The sequence below is a fragment of the Triticum dicoccoides genome, chromosome 5B, assembly GCF_002162155.2.
Source record: "Triticum dicoccoides isolate Atlit2015 ecotype Zavitan chromosome 5B, WEW_v2.0, whole genome shotgun sequence".
Classification (NCBI taxonomy): Eukaryota; Viridiplantae; Streptophyta; class Magnoliopsida; order Poales; family Poaceae; genus Triticum; species Triticum dicoccoides.
The window spans coordinates 404,143,731-404,159,421 of record NC_041389.1 but is presented as its reverse complement, the minus strand read 5'-3'; positions in this window follow the sequence as shown (position 1 = coordinate 404,159,421).

Genomic DNA, 15,691 nt, shown 5'->3' with positions numbered 1-15,691 from the left:
CTAGGAGACACCACTCTCCAAGAAGTAACAAATGGTGCGTTGATGAACTCCTTGCTCTTGTGCTTCAAATGATAGTCTCCCCAACACTCAACTCTCTCTCATAGGATTTGGATCTGGTGGAAATATGATTTGAGTGGAAAGCAACTTGGGGAAGGCTAGAGATCAAGATTCATATGGTAGGAATGGAATATCTTGACCTCAACACATGAGTAGGTGGTTCTCTCTCATAAATGGTAAGTTGGAAGTGTAGGTTTAGTCTGATGGCTCTCTCCATGAATGAAGAGGAGGTGGAGGGGTATATATAGCCTCCACAAAAAATCTAACCGTTACACACAATTTACCAAACTCGGTGGGACCGAATCGTTAAACTCGGTCGGACCGATTTAGTAAACCTAGTGACCGTTAGTGATTTTCGGTGGGACTGACATGCATCTCGGTGAGGCCGATTCGGTTAGGGTTAGGGCATAACGTAATCTCGGTGAGACCGATTACACAAACTCGGTGAGACCGATTTGGTAATAAGCTTTCCAGAGAGTTGGTCAGGTAAACTCGGTGGGACCGATTTGCTCTTTTTAGTGAGATCGAAATGTTACAAAAAGGAAACAGAGAGTTTACATTGCAATCTCGGTGGGACCAATCGCTCACTTCGGTTAGACCGAAACGTTACGAAGGGAAACAGAGAGATTGCAACCCCATCTCGGTGAGACCGAGATCCCTATCGGTAAGACCGATTTGCTTAGGGTTTGTGGCAGTGGCTATGACTTTTGGAATCGGTGGCGCTGGATAGAAAGAATCGGTGTGTCTGATTTTGGCTTTAGGTTTAGGTCATTTGTGGATGTGGGAAAGTAGTTGAGGGTTTTGGAGCATATCACTAAGCACATGAAGCAAGAGGCTCATTAAGGAACACCTCATCCCTTTTTGATAGTATTGGCTTTTCCTATAGACTCAATGTGATCTTGGATCTCTAAAATGTAAAATGAAGAGTCTTGAGCTTTTGAGCTTGAGCCAAGCCTTTGTCCTTAGTATTTTGAGGGATCCACTTTCATCATCCATGCCATGCCATTCATTGAGCTTTACTGAAATAATAGTCTTGGAATAGCATTAGCTCAATGAGCTATATGTTGTTATGAATTACCAAAACCACCTAGGGATAGTTGCACTTTCAATCTCCCCCTTTTTGGTAATTGATGACAACATATAGATCAAAGCTTCGACAAATGATAATAAAATTTAAATAACATCGTCGCTTTGAGAAGTATGTGATAAGCAAGAGCTCCCCCTAAATTTGTGCATAGTTTTAGATTTGCTTTGGACTGCAAATGCACAATGAATTAGGCTCATGGGTTACTCTTCAATGTCACATACATCTTGGTGGAGCGCTCAAAATAATAAACAATGAATACATGCACACCAAGCATAGTGAGTGATCACATAAGATAGATAGGATAATATCAAGCATGCATAAGTGTAGCTTTTATCAAACACATGATCATCAATGTCTCACAAGCATAGTATCTCAACCAAAAGCAAACAAAGATTGAAAAACCACCAAATAAAGCAAGAGAGAACAAAAGCGACACACTCTCTCTCGAAGCCTATGATCTATACATTTTTCTCCCCCTTTGGCAACAAGTTACCAAAAAGTTCATAGAAAATGCATAATGCTAGATCGACTCTCAGGCTTGATCTTCTGGTGGTGGTGTAGAGATGGCTCCTTGGATGAAGGCTTCAGTTGAAGTGGATGGAGCTAGAGTTGTTGCTCTAGTGTCTGTCACTGGCACTACAACTGACCTCTGGGCTCTGGGCACTCTGGCAAACACATTGGTGGTAGTCTTGCCCTTCCTCTCCTGCATGTCATCCTGCAGTTGCTCCACAACTAACTGAATCTCAGTTACTTTGACATCTAGATCATAGAATTTTTGTTCCATGATTCTTTCCAAGCTCTCCTGGTTTTGAGTTAAGGTGGCCAACCCCTTCTCAATCCTCAGAGATGATGCTATCAAGTAACCAAGCTGCTCCTGCTTGTTTTTCAAGAAATACTCAGATGCCTCCTCTTGAGTTGGCATCTTGGCAGCCTTCTCCTTCCTTGCCTTATCCTCCTTCTCCTGAGCTTGAACTGATTGTGGATCATCTTCATTCATGAAAACCTCATTGTCCTCAAAGTCTGGATAAAGTGGAAAGTGTTCCTTATGCAACTAATATTTTCCTGTGCCCATCTTTGAGTTTATCAATTCTTGAATCTGAGGTGCATATCCACAGCTCCTCTTCTGATCTGCTGCAGTCCTCTTGATTGTTTCAATGATCAGGCTCATGACTTTGAACTTCTGTGGCACATCAAACACATGCAACATGTTGATGGCATGCCCTCTGATCATGTTATGGTCACCAGACTTGGGCAACAAAGTGTGCCTCAGAATCCAATTTATGGTTGGCAACCCTGACAGCAGAAAGTGAACTGATCCAAAAGTGAAAGTCTCTAGGGCTTTGTCTGGGATCTCCTTGTACATGTGTGCCATGGTATTGTGTCCCATTTTCTTCTTGGCATATACATCCAGATCATCATCATTTTCCTTTGGGGCATTGATCAGACTTGCCCATTCTTCAATAGTGGACTGGTACCTTGTACCTTCAGACATCCAAACAATTCTTCCATCTGGGTAAAAATGTGTTGTGGAGCAGAATTGCATGATAAGTTCATCATTCCAATTTGTGAGCTTTTTCCCAACAAAATCTGCAGCTCCACAAGCAACAAAGTTGTCTTGCACTCCAGGATGGTGCTCTTCATTTTCCTTGATGAATTTCCAGTCAACCCACCTCATGTAACAGACTATGGGCTTCTTGTCCAACAGAATTGTTTCATAGAAGTCCTGCTGTTCCTTTGTGTGGAACCTGTAATCAACAATAGTTCTTCTCCTTGTGGCATATGGATCTACCATTCTCCATAGTCTCAGCCCTGAATCCTTCCTGATTCTCATGTCCTCAGCCACAGGATGGGCATCATTGTGGTCTGATATCTTTGGCTTGAGCTTCCTTAGAACTTGTCCTTCTTCATCTTCCTCCTCAGCAACCTCAGGCACTGGGGCCTTGTTCTTCTCAGCAGCTGGAATACTCCTGGTATTCCTCTTTGGTGCAGACTTGGCCTTGGGGGCAGCTTTGGGTGCTTCCTTGGGCTTAGATGTTGCAGCCCCAGATTTAATAGCATCACCCATAAGCTTTGGTGCCTTTGGTGCTGGTGCAGAAAGCTCTTCCTCTTCCATCATGGAAGGTTGCCCAACAACTCTGGCCATGGTCTTCTTGACCCTTTCCTTCCTATTCTTGCTTTCATCAGCTGGCTCTTTGGGATCAGGATTTTCAGGCAGTTGAGTTGATGCTCTGGCCTTGGGCATAGGTTGCCTTCTTGCAGGCCTTTTAATCTTCATGCCTGGCTTTATATCCTTTGCCGAGACATATTCCTTCTTGAGCACCACTTTCTTGGAAGTAGCCTCATCTTCCTCAGCTTTGTAATCTTCATCCTCTGAATCTGAAGTTCTTTTCCTCCTTTGCCTAGTTGCAGCCTTAGGCAAATTGCTAGGAGTACTTCTGCTCCCTTCATCTGAAGTTGAGGGACTAGTGCCCTCACTCAAGTCCATCTGCTCTTCTGACCTGTTCTGGCTGTTACTTTGATCAGACATACTGCAAAAGCTGACTGCTGACCCTGTGAAGAGTTATAGATGAGATAGAAAAGATGAGCATCACAAAATGCAGAGTTTTTTTTGCAAAAGAATGACTCAAAAGTTCAGTCTTAGTTTTCCATAGAAAGCATTTCGGATCCACCGATTTTCAAACTCGGTGATACCGAAGCAGTTTTGGATCCTAAACTGATGATCTCGGTTGGACCGAGTTTCAGTTCGGTGGTACCGAGACTGCTAGGGTTTCACAGAATCCTCAAATCGGTTGCACCGATTAGTAATTCTCGGTCAGACCGAGAGTCACTAGTGCAATGGCATAAGCCAAATCGGTGAGACCGAGTTTTTCAACTCGGTGGGTCCGAGATGGTTTCGGCGGAAACCTAACCCTAAAAATTTGAATCACATCTAATCTATGAACTACTTTAGCTGGATAGAAGAGTTTTAATCGTGGCAAGAATCAATATGAAATCAATGTGAGAGGAATCAGACGTGGATAGCACAAAGATTAAGTCCAGACCCTAACTTGGCGGTGGACTTGCTACGGCGGCAACGGCGGGGACGAAATCCGTTGACGGCGGCGGAGACCAGCGACAGGAGGCTGCTGGCGACGAGGAGACGATCCGGAGACCACGATGGCAGAGCGAGCTGTTGCGCGGGCGAAAGGTTTCGGAAAAATTTCGAAAATTTTGCCCGTGGCTATTTATATAGCTCGACCCTGTCGGTGTGACCGAGTGGAACAACTCGGTGGCACCGAGATGCATAACTGTGTTCAGTTACAGCAAATCAGTGAGACCGAAAGTTCAAATCGGTTGCACCGAGATTGAAAACTCAGATCAACTTGATGATCTCGGTAGGACCAAAATGGAAGAATCGTCAGACCGAGAATCACTAAGAGGTTTTGGAAGTTTAAGTCTATGACGAATCGGGGACTCCGAGTGCTCCTCACACAGAGTGGTTCGAATCTGACTTGATCAAATTTTGTGATGTAGCATGAATAGGGTTTGAGACGGGAAAAGCATAGATAGCTAAAGAAGGTTCTTAGGCATTCTTGTCCATCCACTTGGCACTAAGGAAAGAAACCAAACAAACAAAACAACAAGTGGATGTCCTTGAATGAGTAAAATATGCACCAACATGCTCACACAATAAGATGGCAATTGAAATATGTGGCAAAGCATGCACAACCAATTTTAGCATCTATCAAACAATTGGTGATGACTAGGTCATCTATATATGAGTATATTGACATAGGAGTCAAATGAGAACATTTGATCATAGGTCATACTCATCGTTTAAGCTCAGGTGGGGTTACCACTTTTACATAATGCATTAGTGTGTTTACACCATTAGAGTTGCTTTGACTCAATTCTTAGAGTTAAGCTCCCCCTAGATGTGAGATCCCCCCTTAGAGGGATGAACTAACCTTGGGTTTTGTCGATGATGACTTCATGTAGGTGTTGAAGATGTAGATGCTCAATGTTGATGTAGATCATTTGGAGCAATCCTTTGGAGTGAGTTGCACTTTCAACTTGCCTACATGGGTTAGTCCCACAAGGAACAAACAAGAATATCCATAGACATAGAGTGATGCTCACACAAAATGATGTCCATGAAATCATTAGGTTACCTTGTCCCTTGCCTTACCAACAAGAGGGTTTGTGACTCCTTGAACTGGTGCAAGATGTGAAAGTTGATTGCACTTGTTCTTGCCAAAATGATATGAGTGAAGAATGTTGGCGGAGTCACCCTCAAGAACTCTCTAGTTCTTCTTCTTAGGGATCCACATCATCTTGATGGGAATCCTTGGAGTTGTAGTTGTACTTGATGAAGTAGAACTTGGCGTAGTCTTGGGGACCCAACTGAACGAGGTTTTAGGTGCTTCTTCAAATGCATCAATCTCTTCTTGAAGCTTGTCCTTGCCTTTGTTCTTGTGGTCTTGTGGTGGAAGATCATCTTGAGCTTGTGTTCCCTTGAAGGAAGTAGGATCATACTTCTCTTGTTGAGGAACAAACTTTATCTTGGGGTATTGATCTTCTTCCCACTCAACTCCATTGGCGTTGAACTTTCGTTCAAAACCAACACCTTGATTCTTCTGGTGCCTTCCTTGCTTGCGTACAATTTCCTCGAATTGCTTACTCCCGGCAAGGCTCTTGTAAACACCTTTCTCTATAATTCCCTTCAATAAACTATTTTCTTGCTCAAGTGTAACTTGGCTAAGAGAATCATTAGTGGAATCAAGATAACTACTAGAAGCAACAACATTGGATTTGACATTATTATTATTGTTACTACTAGAGGAAGTATCTTTCTTGTACTTGTTACTAGACTTGACTTGAGGCATGTAAGTAGATAAGAGTAAACGCTTGGCAATCTAAGAAGAACTTTTCTTATGGAGATCATCATTGATTGCCTTTAAGAACTCATGCTCTTGCTCAAGATTGAGCTTTTCAAAGCGTAAATTCTCATGAGCCCTTAAAAGTTCTCGATGATCTTCGAAGATAGTTTCATGAGCCAACTTAAGAGTGTTTAGTTCTTTAGTTAGAAGCTCAGTTTTGTCCTTATCATTGTCATTCGTTTGATTAGCATGATTAATTGACGTTTCATCATAGTATTCATCACTAGAGTTGTCAACAAGTAAATCATCATCCACAAGCAAGTCATCTTCATCACTATTGAAATCAACATACTCAGGATGTGTTACCTTTGGACCTTTGGCCATGAAGAATCTTCCAATTCCTTCATTTGGTGAATCAAATATGTCGTAGGAGTTGGTTGGAACAAGTGCTAGACCGGCAACACCTTCATCTTGAGTATGTTCGGAGTCGGAGTGATAGCTTCTCTCGGAGTGATTGTCGGAGTCGGAGCCGGATACCCATTCACCAACATGAGCTTGATGTCTTCGTTTTGTGTAGCTCCTTGATGACTTGTCCTTCCTTTCCGAATCCTTGCTTCTCCGTGAGGGTCTTCGTTCATAATGATCATCTCTACTCCTCCTCTCTCTTGGTGGTGATTCTTCTCTTTTGCTTCTTCTTTTTGGAGAATCTTCTCTTCTTTTGTAGGGTGCCGTACACTCGTTGGAGTAGTGTCCAGGCTTCCCACAATTGTAGCAATTGCGCTCTCGACTAGAAGATCTCTTGTCATGATAAGACCTTGACTTGGAGCTTCTTTCTTTGCTTCTACTCTTGTAGAATTTGTTGAAGTTCTTCACCATTAAGCTCAATTCTTCATTGAAGGTTTGTTTCTCACTTGATGATGTGGGGGATTCACTTGAGGCTTTGTAAGCACCATTTGACTTGTTGTGAAGTTCCTCCTTATCCTTGAGTGACATCTCATGAGCAACAATTCTTCCAATGACTTCTGTTGGCTTGAGATTTTTGTAGTTTGGCATCATTTGGATCAATGTGCACACGGTATCATACTTTCCATCCAATGCTCTTAGGATCTTCTTGATGATGAATCTGTCGGTCATCTCTTCACTCCCTAAGACGGCAATCTCATTTGTGATAAGTGCAAGCCTAGAGTACATTTCAGCGACACCTTCACCATCCTTCATTTTGAACTTGTCAAGCTGACTTTGGAGCACATCCAACTTGGATTCCTTGACGGATTCGGTACCTTCGTGCATATCGATCAAAGTATCCCAAATTTCCTTTGCATTCTCAAGACGGCTGATTTTATTGAATTCTTCGGGGAACAATCCGAAGAAGATGATATCACAGGCTTGAGCATTGTATTGCAGCATCTTCAATTCTTCCGCATCGCTTCACGGTTCGGTTCTCTCCCATCAAAGAATTCACCTTGCAAGCCAATACAAATAATTGCCCAAACGGCGGGGTTATGTCCGAGAATATGCATTTTCATCTTATGCTTCCAACTAGCAAAATTAGTACCATCAAAGTAAGGACCTCTACGGTGATAATTTCCCTCGCTAGACGCCATACTCTCCTAGGTTGTGAAACCAAGGCTATGACCACCAAAAGCTATGGAAATCAAAGCAAATGGAGACCAAAGCTCTGATGCCACTTGTAGGACCTTTAAGTAAGTCTAGAGGGGGGGGGGTGATTAGACTACTTGACCAATTAAAAACTTAACCTTTTCCCAATTTTAGAGTTTGGTAGATTTTAGCTATCTTAGGACAAGTCAAGCAATCATCACACAATTCAAGCAAGCATGCAAAGAGTATATAGGCAGCGGAAATTAAAGCATGCAACTTGCAAGAAAGTAAAGGGAAGGGTTCGGAGGATTCAAACGCAATTGGAGACACAGATGTTTTTGGCGTGGTTCCGATAGGTGGTGCTATCGTACATCCACGTTGATGGAGACTTCAACCCATGAAGGGTAACGGTTGCGCGAGTCCACGGAGGGCTCCACCCACGAAGGGTCCACGAAGTAGCAACCTTGTCTATCCCACCATGGCCATCGGCCATGAAGGACTTGCCTCACTAGCGGTAGATCTTCACGAAGTAGGCGATCCCCTCGCCCTTACAAACTCCTTGGTTCAACTCCACAATCTTGTCAGAGGCTCCCAAGTGACACCTAGCCAATCTAGGAGACACCACTCTCCAAGAAGTAACAAATGGTGCGTTGATGATGAACTCCTTGCTCTTGTGCTTCAAATGATAGTCTCCCCAACACTCAACTCTCTCTCATAGGATTTGGATCTGGTGGAAAGATGATTTGAGTGGAAAGCAACTTGGGGAAGGCTAGAGATCAAGATTCATATGGTAGGAATGGAATATCTTGACCTCACCACATGAGTAGGTGGTTCTCTCTCAAAAATGGTAAGTTGGAAGTGTAGGTTTAGTTTGATGGCTCTCTCCACGAATGAAGAGGAGGTGGAGGGGTATATATAGCCTCCACACAAAATCTAACCGTTACACACAATTTACCAAACTCGGTGGGACCAAATCGTTAAACTCGGTCGGACCAATTTAGTAAACCTAGTGACCGTTAGTGATTTTCGGTGGGACTGACATGCATCTCGGTGAGGCCGATTCGGTTAGGGTTAGGGCATAACGTAATCTCGGTGAGACCAATTACACAAACTCGGTGAGACCGATTTGGTAATAAGCTTTCCAGAGAGTTGGTCAGGTAAACTCGGTGGGACCAATTTGCTCTTCTCGGTGAGACCGAAATGTTACAAAAAGGAAACAGAGAGTTTACATTGCAATCTCGGTGGGACCGATCGCTCACTTCGGTTAGACCGAAACGTTACGAAGGGAAACAGAGAGATTGCAACCCCATCTCGGTGAGACCGAGATCCCTATCGGTAAGACCGATTTGCTTAGGGTTTGTGGCAGTGTCTATGACTTTTGGAATCGGTGGCGCCGGATAGAAAGAATCGGTGTGACCGATTTTGGCTTTAGGTGTAGGTCATTTGTGGATGTGGGAAAGTAGTTGAGAGTTTTGGAGCATATCACTAAGCACATGAAGCAAGAGGCTCATTAAGCAACACCTCATCCCTTCTTGATAGTATCGGCTTTTCCTATAGACTCAATGTGATCTTGGATCACTAAAATGTAAAATGAAGTGTCTTGAGCTTTTGAGCTTGAGCCAATCCTTTGTCCTTAGTATTTTGAGGGATCCACTTTCATCATCCATGCCATGCCATTCATTGAGCTTTCCTGAAATAATAGTCTTGGAATAGCATTAGCTCAATGAGCTATATGTTGTTATGAATTAGCAAAACCACCTAGGGATAGTTGCACTTTCACTATGCATCACCATGATCTTGCATGTGCGTAGGAATTTTTTTGAAATTACTACGTTCCCCAACAGTGGTATTAGAGCCTGGTTTTATGCGTAGATGTTATATGCATGAGTAGAACATAAGTGAATTGTGGGCGATACAAGTCATACTGCTTACCAGCATGTCATACTTTGGTTCGGTGGTATTGTTGGATGAAGCGGCCCGGACCGACATTACACGTACGCTTAAGTGAGACTGGTTCTACCGACGTGCTTTGCACATAGGTGGCTGGCGGGTGTCAGTTTCTCCAACTTTAGTTGAACCGAGTGTGGCTACACCCGGTCCTTGAGAAGGTTAAAACAACACTAACTTGACGAACTATCGTTGTGGTTTTTATGCATAGGTAAGAACGGTTCTTGCTCAGCCCGTAGTAGCCACGTAAAACTTGCAACAACAAAGTAGAGGACGTCTAACTTGTTTTTGCAGGGCATGTTGTGATGTGAGATGGTCAAGACATGATGCTACATTTTATTGTATGAGATGATCATGTTTTGTAACAATGTTATCGGCAACTGGCAGGAGCCATATGGTTGTCGCTTTATTGTATGCAATGCAATCGCCCTATAGTTGCTTTACTTTATCACTAAGCGGTAGCGATAGTCGTAGAAGCAATAGGTGGCAAAACGATAACAATGCTACGATGAAGATCAAGGTGTCGCGCCGGTGACGATGGTGATCATGATGGTGCTTCGGAGATGGTGATCACAAGCACAAGATGGTGATGGCCATATCATATCACTTATATTGATTGCATGTGATGTTTAACCTTTATGCATCTTATTTTGCTTTGATTGACGGTAGCATTATAAGATGATATCTCACTAAATTTCAAGGTATAAGTGTTCTCCCTGAGTATGCACCGTTGCGAAAGTTCTTTGTGCTGAGACACCACATGATGATCGGGTGTGATAGGCTCTACGTTCAAATATAACGGGTGCAAAATAGTTGCACACACGGAATACTCAGGTTAAACTTGACGAGCCTAGCATATACAGATATGGCCTCGGAACACTAAGACCGAAAGGTCGAGCGTGAATCATATAGTAGATATGATCAACATAATGATGTTCACCATTGAAAACTACTCCATCTCACGTGATGATCGAACATGGTTTAGTTGATTTGGATCACGTGATCACTTAGATGATTAGAGGGATGTTTATCAAAGTGGGAGTTCTTAAGTAATATGATTAATTGAACTTTAATTTATCATGAACTTAGTACCTGATAGCATGTTGCTTGTCTATGTTTGTTGTAGATAGATGGCTCATGCCGTTGTTCCGTTGAATTTTAATGCGTTCCTTGAGAAAGGTAAGTTGAAATATGATGGTAGCAATTACACGGACTGCGTCTGTAACTTGAGGATTATCCTCATTGCTGCACAGAAGAATTACGTCTTGGAAGCATTGCTGGGTGCCAGGCCTGCTGCAGATGCAACTGACGACGTTAAGAACGTCTGGCAGAGCAAAGCTGGTGACTACTCGATAGTTCAGTGTGCCATGCTTTACGGCTTAGAACCGGGACTTCAACGACGTTTTGAACGCCATGGAGCATATGAGATGTTCCAGGAGTTGAAGTTAATATTTCAAGCAAATGCCCAGATTGAGAGATATGAAGTCTCCAATAAGTTCTATAGTTGCAAGATGGAGGAGAATAGTTCTGTCAGTGAACATATCCTCAAAATGTCTGGGTATAATAATCACTTGATTCAACATGGAGTAAATCTTCCTGATGATATTGTTATTGACATAATTTTTAATCACTGCCACCAAGCTACAAGAGCTTCGTGATGAAATATAATATGCAAGGGATGAACAAGACTATTCCCGAGCTCTTCACAATGCTAAAAGCTGCGGAGGTAGAAATCAAGAAGGAGCATCAAGTGTTGATGGTCAACAAGACCACCAGTTTCAAGAAAAAGGGTAAAGGGAAGAAGAAGAGGAACTTCAAGAAGAACGGCAAGCAAGTTGCTGCTCAAGAGAAGAAACCCAAGTCTAGACCTAAGCCTGAGACTGAGTGCTTCTACTGCAAGCAGACTGGTCACTGGAAGCGGAACTGCCCCAAATATTTGGCGGATAAGAAGGATGGCAAAGGTGAACAAAGGTATATGTGATATACATGTTATTGATGTGTACCTTACTAATGCTCGCAGTAGCACCTGGGTATTTGATACTGGTTCTGTTGCTAACATTTGCAACTCAAAACAGGGACTATGGATTAATCGAAGATTGGCTAAGGACGAGGTGACGATGCACGTGGGAAATGGTTAAAAAGTCGATGTGATCGCGGTCGGCACGCTACCTCTACATCTACCTTCGAGATTAGCTTTAGACCTGAATAATTGTTATTTGGTGCCAGCGTTAAGCATGAGCATTATATTTGGATCTTGTTTGATGCGAGCCGGTTATTCATTTAAATCAGAGAATAATGGTTGTTCTATTTATATGAGTAATATCTTTTATGGACGTGCACCCTTGAAGAGTGGTCTATTTTTATTGAATCTTGATAGTAGTGATACGCATATTCATAATGTTGAAGCCAAAAGATGCAGAGTTGATAATGATAGTGTAACTTATTTGTGGCACTGCCGTTTGGGTCATATTGGTGTAAAGCGCATGAAGAAACTCCATACTGATGGACTTTTGGAATCACTTGATTATGAATCACTTGGTACTTGCGAACCGTGCCTCATGGGCAAGATGACTAAAACGCCGTTCTTTGGAACTATGGAGCGAGCAACAGATTTATTGGAAATCATACATACTGATGTATGTGGTCCAATGAACATTGAGGCTCGCGGCGGGTATCGTTATTTTCTCACCTTCACTGATGATTTGAGCAAATATGGGTATATCTACTTAATGAAGCATAAGTCTGAAACATTTGAAAAGTTCAAAGAATTTCAGAGTGAAATGGGAAATCATCGTAACAAGAAAATAAAATTTCTACGATCTGATCGTGGAGGAGAATATTTGAGTTACGAGTTTGGTCTACATTTGAAACAATGCAGAATAGTTTCGCAACTCACGCCACCCGGAACACCACAACATAATGGTGTGTCTGAATGTCGTAATCGTACTTTACTAGATATGGTGCGATCTATGATGTCTCTTACTGATTTACCGCTATCTTTTGGGGTTATGCTTTAGAGACGGCTGCATTCACGTTAAATAGGGCACCATCAAAATCCGTTGAGACGACGCCTTATGAACTATGGTTTGGCAAGAAACCAAAGTTGTCATTTCTTAAAGTTTGGGGCTGCGATGCTTATGTGAAAAAACTTCAACCTAATAAGCTCGAACCCAAATCGGAGAAATGTTTCTTCATAGGATACCCAAAGGAGACTATTGGGTACACCTTCTATCACATATCTGAAGGCAAGACTTTTGTTGCTAAATTTAGATCCTTTCGAGAGAAGGAGTTTCTCTCGAAAGAAGTGAGTGGGAGGAAAGTAGAACTTGATGAGGTAACTGTACCTGCTCCCTTATTGGAAAGTAGTTCATCAGAGAAACCGGTTCCTATGACGCCTACACCAATTAGTGAGGAAGCTAATGATATTGATCATGAAACTTCAGATCAAGTTACTACCGAACCTCGTAGGTCAACCAGAGTAAGATCCGCACCAGAGTGGTATGGTAATCCTATCCTGGAGGTCATGTTACTTGACCATGGTGAACCTACAAACTATGAGGAAGTGATGATGAGCCCAGATTCCGCAAAATGGCTTGAGGCCATGAAATCTGAGATGGGATCCATGTATGAGAACAAAGTGTGGACTTTGGTGGACTTGCCCGATGTATGATCGGCAAGCCATAGAAAATAAATGGATCTTCAAGAAGAAGACTGACGCTGACGGTAATGTTACTGTCTACAAAGCTCGACTTGTTGCGAAAGGTTTTTGACAAGTTCAAGGGGTTGACTATGATGAGACTTTCTCACCCGTAGCGATGCTTAAGTCTGTCTGAATCATGTTAGCAATTGCCGCATTTTATGATTATGAAATATGGCAAATGGATGTCAAAACTGCATTCCTGAATGGATTTCTAGAAGAAGAGTTGTATATGATCCAAAAGGTGCTAACAAAGTGTGCAAGCTCCAGCGATCCATTTATGGACTGGTGCAAGCCTCTCGGAGATGGAATAAATGCTTTGATAGTGTGATCAAAGCATATGGTTTTATACAGACTTTTGGAGAAGCCTACATTTACAAGAAAGTGAGCGGGAGCTCTGTAACATTTCTGGTATTATATGTAGACAACATATTGTTGATTGGAAATGATATAGAATTTCTGGATATCATAAAAGGATACTTGAACAAAAGTTTTTCAATGAAAGACCTCGGTGAAGCTACTTATATATTGGGCATCAAGATCTATAGAGATAGATCAAGACGCTTAATTAGACTTTCACAAAGCACATACCTTGATAAAGTTTTGAAAAAGTTCAAAATGGATCAAGCATAGAAAGGGTTATTGCCTGTATTACAAGGTGTGAAGTTGAGTCAGACTCAATGCCCGACCACTGCATAAGATAGAGAGAAAATGAAAGATGTTCCCTATGCTTCAGCCATAGGCTCTATCATATATGCAATGCTATGTACCAGACCTGATGTGTGCTTAGCGATTAGCTAAGCAGGGAGGTACCAAAGTAATCCAGGAGTGGATCACTGGCCATCGGTCAAGAATATCCTGAAATACCTGAAAAGGACTAAGGATATGTTTCTCGTTTATGGAGGTGACAAAGAGCTAGTCGTAAATGGTTATGTCGATGCAAGCTTTGACCCTGATCCGGACGATTCTAAATTGCAAACCGGATACATATTTATATTGAACGGTGGAGCTGTCAGTTGGTGCAGTTCTAAACAAAGTGTCGTGGCGGGATCTACATGTGAAGCAGAGTACATAGCTGCTTCGGAAGCAGCAAATGAAGGAGTCTGGATGAAGGAGTTCATATCCGATTTAGGTGTCATACCTAGTGCATCGGGTCCAATGAAAATCTTTTGTGACAATACTGGTGCAATTGCCTTGGCAAAGGAATCCAGATTTCACAAGAGAACTAAGCACATCAAGAGATGCTTCAATTCCATCCGGGACCAAGTCCAGGTGGGAGACATAGAGATTTGCAAGATACATACGGATCTAAATGTTGCAGACCCGTTGACTAAGCCTCTTCCATGAGCAAAACATGATCAGCACCAAGGCTCCATGGGTGTTAGAATCATTATTGTGTAATCTAGATTATTGACTCTAGTGCAAGTGGGAGACTGAAGGAAATATGCCCTAGAGGCAATAATAAAGTTATTATTTATTTCCTCATATCATGATAAATGTTTATTATTCATGCTAGAATTGTATTAACCCGAAACATAATACATGTGTGAATACATAGACAAACATAGTGTCACTAGTATGCCTCTACTTGACTAGCTCGTTGATCAAAGATGGTAGAGTTTCCTAGCCATAGACATGAGTTGTCATTTGATTAATGGGATCACATCATTAGGAGAATGATGTGATTGACTTCACCCATTCCGTTAGCTTAGCACTTGTTCGTTTAGTATGTTGCTATTGCTTTCTTCATGACTCATACATGTTCCTATGACTATGAGATTATGCAACCCCCGTTTACCGGAGGAACACTTTGTGAGCTACCAAATGTCACAACGTAACTGGGTGATTATAAAGGAGCTCTACAGGTGTCTTGAAAGGTACATGTTGAGTTGGTGTATTTCGAGATTAGGATTTGTCACTCCGATTGTCGGAGAGGTATCTCTAGGCCCTCTCGGTAATGCACATCACTATAAGCCTTGCAAGCAATGTAGATCATGAGTTAGTTGCGGGATGATGCATTACGTAACGAGTAAAGAGACTTGCCGGTAACGAGATTGAAATAGGTATTGAGATACCGAAGATCGAATCTCGGGCAAGTAACATACCGATGACAAAGGGAACAACGTATGTTGTTATGCGGTTTGACCGATAAAGATCTTCATATAATATGTAGGAGCCAATATGAGCTTCCAGGTTCCGCTATTGGTTATTGACCGGAGACGTGTCTTGGTCATGTCTACATAGTTCTCGAACCCGTAGGGTCCGCACGCTTAAAGTTCGGTGACGATCGGCATTATGAGTTTTTGTGTTTTGATGTACCTAAGGTAGTTCGGAGTCCCAGATATGATCATGGACATGACGAGGAGTCTTGAAATGGTTGAGACGTAAAGATCAATATATTGGATGACTATGTTCGAACACCGGAATAGTTTTGGATGGTTTCGG